This window comes from Octopus bimaculoides, chromosome 6 (genome assembly GCF_001194135.2).
Source record: "Octopus bimaculoides isolate UCB-OBI-ISO-001 chromosome 6, ASM119413v2, whole genome shotgun sequence".
NCBI classification, from domain to species: domain Eukaryota; kingdom Metazoa; phylum Mollusca; class Cephalopoda; order Octopoda; family Octopodidae; genus Octopus; species Octopus bimaculoides.
Genome location: NC_068986.1, coordinates 9,546,479 through 9,556,560, shown reverse-complemented (window position 1 = coordinate 9,556,560; position 10,082 = coordinate 9,546,479). Strand labels below are relative to the sequence as shown.

At 37.1% G+C, this 10,082-nt stretch overlaps 1 long non-coding RNA gene and 1 other non-coding gene across 2 annotated transcripts in view; one reads left to right on the top strand and one right to left on the bottom strand.

The window, feature by feature from the left end:
• LOC128248095 (uncharacterized) overlaps positions 1-10,082 on the top strand; it is a 108,313-nt gene that overhangs the window by 50,680 nt on the left and 47,551 nt on the right. The window lies entirely within an intron of this gene.
• LOC106873547 (uncharacterized) overlaps positions 2,719-10,082 on the bottom strand; it is a 52,991-nt gene continuing 45,627 nt past the window's right edge. Inside the window, exon 4 of the transcript XR_008264359.1 lies at positions 2,719-3,414. This is a non-coding gene — a transcript (uncharacterized LOC106873547). The remainder of the gene's footprint in view (positions 3,415-10,082) is intronic.

Here is a 10,082-nt window from a genome sequence, read left to right as displayed (position 1 = left end):
ACACACACACACACACACACACACACACACACACACACACACACAAAGAATTCTTTCAGTTTCCATCTTCCAAATCCACTCACAAGGCTGTGGTTGGCCCAAGGCTATAGAAGAAGATATTTGCCTAAGACGCTGTATAGTGGGACTGAACTCAAGACAACATGGTTGGGAAGCATGCTTCTTGACCACACACCAATGCCTGCACCCTTTTCACTGACAAAAATTCCAGTGTCATTTCATGCAGGGACCTTTTGATAAGTTATAAAGATTTAAAAGAAAATAAAAACTGAAAATAGTTTAGTAAATTCTTCCAAAATTTTCTCTATTTTGAGAAGTTGAAGCATATTCTTTTGTCAGAATTGTGGTCAGTTGGTCAGTATGGATTGTCTTCTACTTTTAAGTGTAGCATAACAATGTTGCTGACTTTATCTTTTCCTTGCTTTTCTTGCAAATGCATGTGCACACAACACGTGTGTGTGTGTGTGTGTGTGTTGCATATTGTTATTGTTCTGTTCTGTTTTGTGACCTTGTGCTTTCACCGAATTCTAACTGTAGCTAAACAACTTCCTTGTTACCATTTTTTTGTCACTGAGGTATCACTTTACCCCACATCCCACAGAATTATGTATCTCCATATGACACTGTTCCAATTCTTTACAGCATCTTCTGCTCTGTTCTTTGTCATGCCTGCTTTTATTATAACATGCTTGCTGTTGAATAAGCTTGACTGCTTTCTGATTGCAGCCGTGCACTTCTGCAAGGTGATATTGCTGCACCAAAGTGCACGCTGCATACAAGATGTTTTTAATGTTATTGCATTTTGGAAGTAAACCAATGTACGCAATATTATAACTATATAACTGACATGCAGAAATGATATATAATAATTTATTTTATTTCATCATCATCATCATCATCTTTTAACTTCCATTTTCCATGCTGGCATGGGTTGGACAGTTTGACTGAGGACTGGCAAGCCGGTAGGCTGCACCAGGCTCCAATCTGTTCTGGCAAGATTTCTACAGCTGGATGCCCTTCCTAATGCCAACCACTCTGAGAGTGTACTGGGTGCTTTTTACGTGCCACCGGTACGGGGGCCAGTCAGGTAACACTGATAATGAATGCTCGAATGGTGCTTTTTAAGTGCCACTGGCATGGGAGCCAGTCAGGTGGCACTGGCATTGACTACGCTCAAATGGTGCCTTTTACGTACCACCAGCACAGGTGCCAGTCAGGCGACACAGGCATCAGCCACAACAATGATTTCACTTGACTCAACGGGTCTTCTCAAACGTAACATATTGTTCGACAATTGAAGGGTACTTTTGAAGGGTACTTTATTTCATTTTAGGATTTTAAAAAGGGTAAGTCATTTAGGCAAATTTATATATTCACTTTGAAGGTGCGTGACCCAGTGGTTAAGGTTTCGCATTTACGACTGGCAGATCATGGGTTCATTTCTGGACTGGGCAGCATGTGTTCTTGAGCAAAGCACTACATTTCATTTTCCTCCAGTGCAGTGTGAGGACCGGCATGTAAAAGAATCCACCCCACATTTGTTCTGCATATCATTTAAAAAAAAAAACAAACTAAAAGAGGCTGAGGTAGGATTTGCACACGGCCTCATAAAAACTCTCACCAGCAACGACTACCCAAACAGACCATGGGTTTGGAGTGTTGTTGCCTGAGTAGTGCAAAGATGTCACCTACTAGGAGTAGTAAGGAATCACCAACAATTGGTAGATGCAACGATGCTCTGTTACAGTGCCTGTCCCCACACTACTACTGCTGCTGCTACTACATTGGCCAATGCCACCAATGTCTTAAAAAAGAACATCTACTCACTGGTCACATTGTACTGGGTATTACCAGAAATGGTAGCAGGGTGCAAAGATACATATTAATTCTTTCATATTTGTAACGTTTCATATTGAAAATTAATTGTAATGACGGGTTCTTTTGTTCAATGAAGTGTAGCAGTGACTCTAGACGTCATGGTGAGAGGAGACATGATATATAGAGTCAGCCGAAAGAGAAATCAGTTCTCACCAAATCAAACCAGCAGACAATGTCTCCTCTTACCATCAAACCAAAATCAATATATCAATATATATAATCAATATATATATAGAAAAATTGATCTCTCTTTGATGGGAATTTCAAAATGTTTTTTTTTTGTTTAAACTCTAAGTATGAACTTTTGGGGTCTGTAAAGAAGTAAACAGTGACTTCATATAACTGCAAATAACAGCAAAAATGTTATTTGTGGTATATCATCATCATCATCATCATCATCATTATTTAACGTCCATATTCTATGCTAGCATGGGTAGGATGGTTTGGCAGAATGGTTGCAAGGAGTGTATTATGCTCCAGTATCTGCATGGTTTCTATGGTTTTTAAGGCTGGATGCCCTTTCTAATGCCAACCACTTTACAGTGTGTACCAGGTGCTGTTTATGTGGTACCAACACTAGTGAAGTTGCCATGCAGCTTATATCACAAGACCTGGGTGTGGGGTAGCTTTATGTGAAATGAGATGTTACAGTATGAAAGAAAGATAGGAAGGGTTGGCAAGCAGGTTCTTGTAGAAGAGCATCTTAAACAGGGTGTTTGGGCTAAATATGACAGCTTGCATAAAAGGAAAAGAAAACACAATATTTGATTAAAAAATAAAAGTATTTTTAAAAAGTAAAAAAATATCAACAAGATTATGGGTGAGAGATAAGTTTCCTCAAAGTGGCAACCCTCAGCTTCCACCCAGGCCTCATGATGACTCTGGAACCTGGTGCATGCATTCTTCACTGTGTCCCTAGGAAGATCTTCAAACACCACTTTGATCTTGGCTACCAGCGCAATCTTGGGGCTTCAGGCACAGCAGTTGTTGTCTTTCTCAACCATTCCCTACACATAGTAATCCGGATATTACAATCAGGAAAATTAAGAGACCAGAAATTTGAGGGGGGGGGGGGCTGGTGAAGTGATAGAAATTCTGTGACAACTACTTCTGACTCTTTCTGGAGGGATGGCAAGGAGTTGAATCCTGCTACCAACCCAGTCTCCAGCAGCTTCACATAGCATTTGAATCAAGCCAATGGCTCTTTTCAAAGAAGTGAGGCTGAATTCTGGAGTGTGGACTCAGTCATATTGTCTGTTGTGTCCCTTCCTGATGACCGTGTTTTTGTAGTCTCCATTGAAGCTGTCCATCTCATCGTTTTTATAGTGTCCAGAGAATTGAGCAGCAGTCATGATATTGGCATTTTGACACTCGGTACAAACCATCGTCATACAGGTTACTCTTTTCCAATATCCACATTGTTTCCAGTCATTCATGTCGGCTAAGTTTTTCTCGTCGCAACTTCAATCTTTATGCTCTCCAATGCTGTGGACTGATCACCAATACACCAAGCTGTTCCTGAAAAAGCAGGAGACACAAAACATCATCAGATTTAGCCAGGAACACACCATATGTATGAATTGAAATGATTCCTTTTGCTGGATATTTACCTCTCTACCCAGGCTTTTAAATATTAAAGAACTAAGTTGCAGTTTGAAACCATGCTGTTACTTCTCACAAAACACTACAAAAGTAATCAGATCAATTATTAGGTGTGATGCTGCTGGGAAAAGGAGTGGAAACAATTATAGATCTTCCTCCCGTTATTACAGACCAAATTCTGATTTGGTTCAGGGTTGCTAGAAAGTCTTTTAAGCAAGTTTAGGACTCTTCACTGTCATCATCATCATCATCATTATTGTTTAACGTCCGTTTTCCATGCTAGCATGGGTTGGACGATTTGACTGAGGACTGGTGAACCAGATGGCTGCACCAGGCTCCAATCTGATCTGGCAGAGTTTCTACAGCTGGATACCCTTCCTAATGCCAACCACTCCAAGAGTATAGTGGGTGCTTTTACGTGCCACCGGCACGAAGGCCAGTCAGGCGGTACTGGCAGTTGGTAATAAATGACAGTGACTTAATTTGGGGAGCAAGTGGGGAACCCTTTTCTTACTATACTTCTGTAGAAATACAATGTCTTTGTTTGAATTAATTTCGAAAATGATAAGGAAATATTTAGTAAAATAACTTTCTCATTATTCAGCTGGGGTTTAGAACATATGTTAGCATGAAATTTTGATGGACAATTTTAATTTAAATGATTTTAAAACAGAAAGTTTTATATCATAGAAGTAGGTTGGCCTTTGGTGGATTACTATCAATGAATTAACATGGCTTTGTGGTACCTCTATAATAGAATGTATTCTTCTAGCTGAGCGTAAAGACCCTGTATTTTAAGTTTGATGGGAGGTTATCCTGCTCATACTTTTCCCAAGAAGATTAAGGATATAAGTGGAATGGATTCAACACAGAGTTGTGGTGCTTAAGAACGTAACATTGCTTTCAAATATTGGCACAAAGCCAGCAATTTTGGGGAAAGGGGTAAGTTGATTACATCAACTCCAGTATGCAACTGGTACTTATTTCATCGACCCTGAAGGGAAGAAAGGTAAAGTTGACCTTGGCAGAATTTCAACTCAGAACATAAAGACAAATGAAATGCCGCTGAGCATTTTGCTTGGCATGCTAGCATTTCTATCAGCTTGCCAATTGAAATACTGATTTCAGATTTTGACCCATGGCCAGCTGTTTTGGGGGAGGACGAGGTAAGTTGAATACATTGATCCCAGTGTTCAAGTGCTAGTTATTTCATCAACTCTGAAAGGATGAAAGGCAAAGTTCACCTTGGTGGAATTTGAACTCAGAACGTAGTGGCAGACAAAATGCCACTGAGCATTTTGCCTGGTGTGCTAACGACATTGTGAAAGCATATAATAATAATAATAATAATAATAATAATAATAATAATAATAATATTGGTTTCAAATTTTGCCACGAGGCCAGCAATTTCAAGGGAGGAGCAGTAAGTCAATTAAATCGACCCCAATACACAACTGGTACTTATTTTATCGACCCCAAAAGGATGAAAGGCAAAGTCAAGCTTGGTGGAATTTGAACTCAAGATGTAAGGACAGACAAAATGTTGTTCAGCATTTCATCTGGCGTGCTAATGATTCTGCCAGCTTACTGCCTTGCCTAAGAACATATTACTTTCTTACAAAACAGGGTTGTGTGATGTCCGTGCTTTTTTATCTAACCCTTTCGTTACCAACCCGGCTGAAACTGGCTCTGGCTACAAATGTCTTGTTTTCATAAGTTTTGAATTAAAATCTTCCACCAAACGTTAGTCACAATCTATGCTCCTAACACTAGTTTCATGATAACTAAGTTATTTTATTAAATTCTTTGTTATATTTAAAGTAATTGAAAGAAACACAAAACATCTCAAAATAAATACAGTAACAAAAGGGTTAAAATGCTTGTGACAATAAGCTGGTAGTATGAAAATATAATATTTATGGAGTATGTGAATTAATTTTTAACGAGTTTTGTTTACAAATAGATTGTTGTAAACACTCAGAAAAAAAGAAAGAAAGTAGAGGTAAAAGTCGTGGAAATATAGTAACAACCAGCATTGAATTCAATTATATTTGATTTCTGAAAACAGCAGCAGCTTGTGTTTATTTTGTTCTAGCTGCACCCTAAACCAACAAGTTACCCAAGTCTTTATCGAAAGGTGTTACATATGAGAACAAAGGAAACAGCTTCAGTTTAACTTCCTACACATGGATTTCACTAACTGCTTGTATCACACGCAAAAATGCTGCTGAAATGAAGGTTAGGGCGATACAAATTCTTCAAACAGAATCAATAACTGTCCTCTTTCTTCGGGTTGCATCCAACAGGAGACTTTCCAAAACAAATTCCATTCAATTTCTCTTAGCAATACAATTTATTGCAAGCTAACAGCAAAGCATTGTTACATTTTATTTATTTTTTTTATTGAATATCGAATTTAGCTTTTCTTTCTTTATTAATTTAACTTTTCTTTCTTTATTAATTTAACTTTTCTTTCTTTATTAATTTAATTCTTTCAATAACTAAACCAAAACTCACAGTAACCATTTGTCTCGTTGCTAAGCTTTATACACTGAACTATCAAATGGCAACTTGGAAAAAAGTTTTCTTTTATTCCTAATTACGATCTCCATCAATCTTATTGTTTAATGTCCACCTCTGCCATGCTTGCATGGGTTGGACAGAGGTTAATGAGAAAGATTTTCTATGACTGGATACCTTTTCAGTTGCCAATCCTCACCTGGTCCCTCTTGGCCAAACGTGCTTTTGTAGAATATTGGGAATGAAGGAATGTTTGTGTAACAGTGACAACCATGTACAATACACAATGTCAACACACACACACACACACACACACACACACACACACTCACACACTGGTCTTCTTTCAGTTTCCATCTACTAAATCCATTCACAAAGCTTTTATTGGCCCAGGGTTTATGTTAGAAATGCATGCTATGCAGTGGGATTGAACCCAAAAACCATGTGTTAGGGAAGCAAACTTCTCAAACACACAGCTTTGACAATTTCTGTGTAATATAACATAAAATTAATTTGTGATTGTATTTCTTTTAATGATTTTCCTTTTTTTATATTTTTTACTATTATATTTACTTGTTGATATCTTTTAATTAAAGACTATTGAAAACTATTTCGAACACAATCTACTTAATAATTAAACATTAGTGCTTTAGCTTATTTTAGCCCAAGGCCTTGCTGGAGCACTGTCAATAGTTAATGAAATAAGCTAAATTTGAAAAGTTCAAATCTTCAGACATCTTTTATAGCTGAGTATTGTTGATGGGATGTCTTTATAAATTAACAGAAAACAATATAAGCAAGTCTTGTGTCCACTCACAACAATCCTTCCCCTCCGTCTCCCACACTCCTTTCGCAATCCTGCAAACTTACCCGCTTCCTCACCCTATTGAATCCTTGGTTCCACTTTATTTACATACACCTTTCTGGTTAATGGAGGAGGTGATGGGGGTGTTGGTGGCTTTTGCGAGTAGTAAGAAGCTGACATTCATCATCATTGTCTAATACCCACTTTCCGTGCTGGCATGGGTTGGACGTTTTGACTGAAAACTGGTAAGCCAAGGAGCTGCCCCAGGTTCCAATCTAATTTGGCTGGATGCCCTTCCTAATGCCAACCACTCTGAGAGTGTAGCAGAGTGTAGTGGGTGCTTTTTACATGCCACCAGCACAGGTGCCATTGACCTGACACCGGCATCGGCCACGACTATGGTCTCACTTGGCTTGACAGGTCTACACAAGCATGGTATATTGCCAGAGGTCTTGGTCACCTGTCACTGCCTCCATGAGGCCCAACGTTCGAATGGTGCTTTTTATATGCCATCATGAACAATATATTTATTTTTTTTGTACTGAAATTTTAAAAATGTCATATCACCTGTTATGAATCCTATCTTGCTCAGCATATTCATCTCTTGGAAGCTGTTCAAAAACCTGCAACCAACACTGAATGTTTTGCTTCCCTGGGCATGGACACATTAACCCTTTAGCATTTAAACCGGCCATATCCGGCCAAAAGTATTCTGCTTGTTTTATGTTCAGACTGGCCAAATCTGGTCTCTCACACCAACCCTACAATATCGTTTTAAAAATTAACAGCTACCTCATCAAAATCTCATAGCTACAAGATAATGTATGATTAGTTTAAAACAATGTGGATGAAAAAGCATTAATTTTGGCAGAATAATGCAAACATTAAAGGGTTAAAGCTTCAATGCCTGGCAACTGACTTAGCAGACACCCACAAGATTATCCAGCATCTTTCCAACAACAACCGTGGGCACCTTTTTGAGTTCCGTATGTCTAACACTTGTGGACATGCTTGCGAAATCACAAAGCAACACAGCACCATGACTTTTAGAAACATTCTTTCATGCTCAGAATTAATGAAGCATGGAATAAACTACCTGCATCAGTCATTAGCTGTCGAGACACTGCATCCTTCAAAATTTCCATGCTTCCAGTACACCTGATGCTCTCCACCCTGTTTCTTTCTTTCTCTTTTTTTTTTTTAAAGTCTTTTTTACTGTACACTTCTTGTGCATATTCTACGAACTGTTCAAAGCAGTTTTGGTTCCTTTCTCTGAGTTGTAGTGCGCACCTGAGCAGCACTAGATACAATAAGTTCATCATCATCATTATTATTATTACATATATACCTTAATGTAAATGGTTGCTGTCACCACCACCAACACTACCATGACTACCAACAACAAACAAACCATAGCCATCTTGAACAACAAATAAAAAGATCGTCACCACTGGCATCTCACCATTTACCATTATCATCCTTTTATTTCCCCCTTTTTTTTTGTTCTTTGGCTTACTCTTTCATTGTCTCTTTTGAGTTACTTCCCTTAGTGTGACACAAAGGTAGGTAGGTAGGAACATACATATATGTGTAATAAACATTCCAGTATCTGTATTTGAATATCTATTTTATATTAATGTAAAATCTACCAGACAGATTTCTTTATTCTTCTTTATAATGAATTTTGTGAATATAGATCAAAACCACATAAAGAATATGAACAGGTTAAATATAGAAACCGTTTCCTATCAACTTTTTGTTACTTCGATGTTCAACAATTTTAAAAACTTTTATCTTTTTCACCTAAATTTTTTGTTGATTAAAAAAAAAAAATTAAATATTTTTCTTGGCCAATGTTGTCAATAATGAAGTCAAAATAACAGAATGATGTAGGTTTATTTTTGACAGAAAATACCATAAAAGAATTTTTATTGAAAGCACGATGAGTTTATGTAAAAAGAAAAACAAACAAATAAAACATTTTTTCAATCGAAAATATTTTTTTTCTCTCACATGAAATATCCTTCCCCAAAATGTCAGATGTGTCTTCTCCCCATGGCAAACAAACTTATTCACTCATTCATTGTATAATATTTGCTGGTGACTCACCACCACCAGCTCTTTTGGATTCTGTTTTTTATTTTTATTTTTACATTTTCCCATTTCATTGTAACAGATCTTTTCAATGTAAGGCATTAACACATTCTCATCCATATTTATCTTTTAAAGCAACTCGTTTTTTTTTTGTTTTTTTTACTCTTTATTCATAGAATATCTTTTAATATTTTCTGTGTTGATTCATTGAGAGAGAAGAAAGTATCCGTGTACCATATAATAGGGAAAACTATCAACAGAGTGAATCAGCTACATGACTGATTTGGACATGTTAGTAGAGAAAGCTGTCAAAGAGATGCAGTAGATATGACAGAAGAAACAATTATGTAGAATTATGATTCAAATGTTGGAATGAAGCATAATTTATCTGTGACATAGACAAGCCATTGTGTCCAACAAAAAATGAGGGCAGTCAAAAAAGTCTTTGTAAAAGTAAAATGTTTTTTTTAACTCAACAAAGAGTTGAGACGTTGAGGTTATCTGTAAAGAAAAGTTTGCCAATCAAGTGAATGGCTTCCTGTTAATGTTAACAATAATAGAAGGGTATATACTGTTTAGTAGAAGGATATGTACTGTTTAGTGGAAAGGTATTATATATTGTGGATAGATTTGGCTTATGTGTAGTGTGGTAATCTATTTTTGTTATTGATTGCTTCTGGCCTCTGTGACAGAGTTTGATTTAAAAAAATTTTTTTAATACAGATTTTGTTATAATACATTACTGAATTGAATGATATAAAGTAGGTAGATTATTTAGAACCACTTTCTTTTTTTTAATGGGACACACTAATTATAATTAATATTTGAAGAATTTTACAATTGCCATTATACAAGTATGGTAACAATCTTTTCTCAAACCAAAAAAAGGATTTTCTTAGCATCAAGAAAATAGATAGGCATGTTCAGGTGCAATAAAGACTGCAAACAAACAGGAAACAACTATCTCATTCCAGGGTGAAAAACTAGAGGTAGTCGATAGCTTCCGCTATCTGGGCGACCAAGTTAGTAGTGGGGGTGGGTGCGCTGAAAGTGTAGCTGCTAGAATAAGAATAGCCTGGGCAAAGTTTAGAGAGCTCTTACCCCTGCTGGTGACAAAGGGACTCTCACTCAGAGTAAAAGGCAGACTGTATGACGCATGTGTACG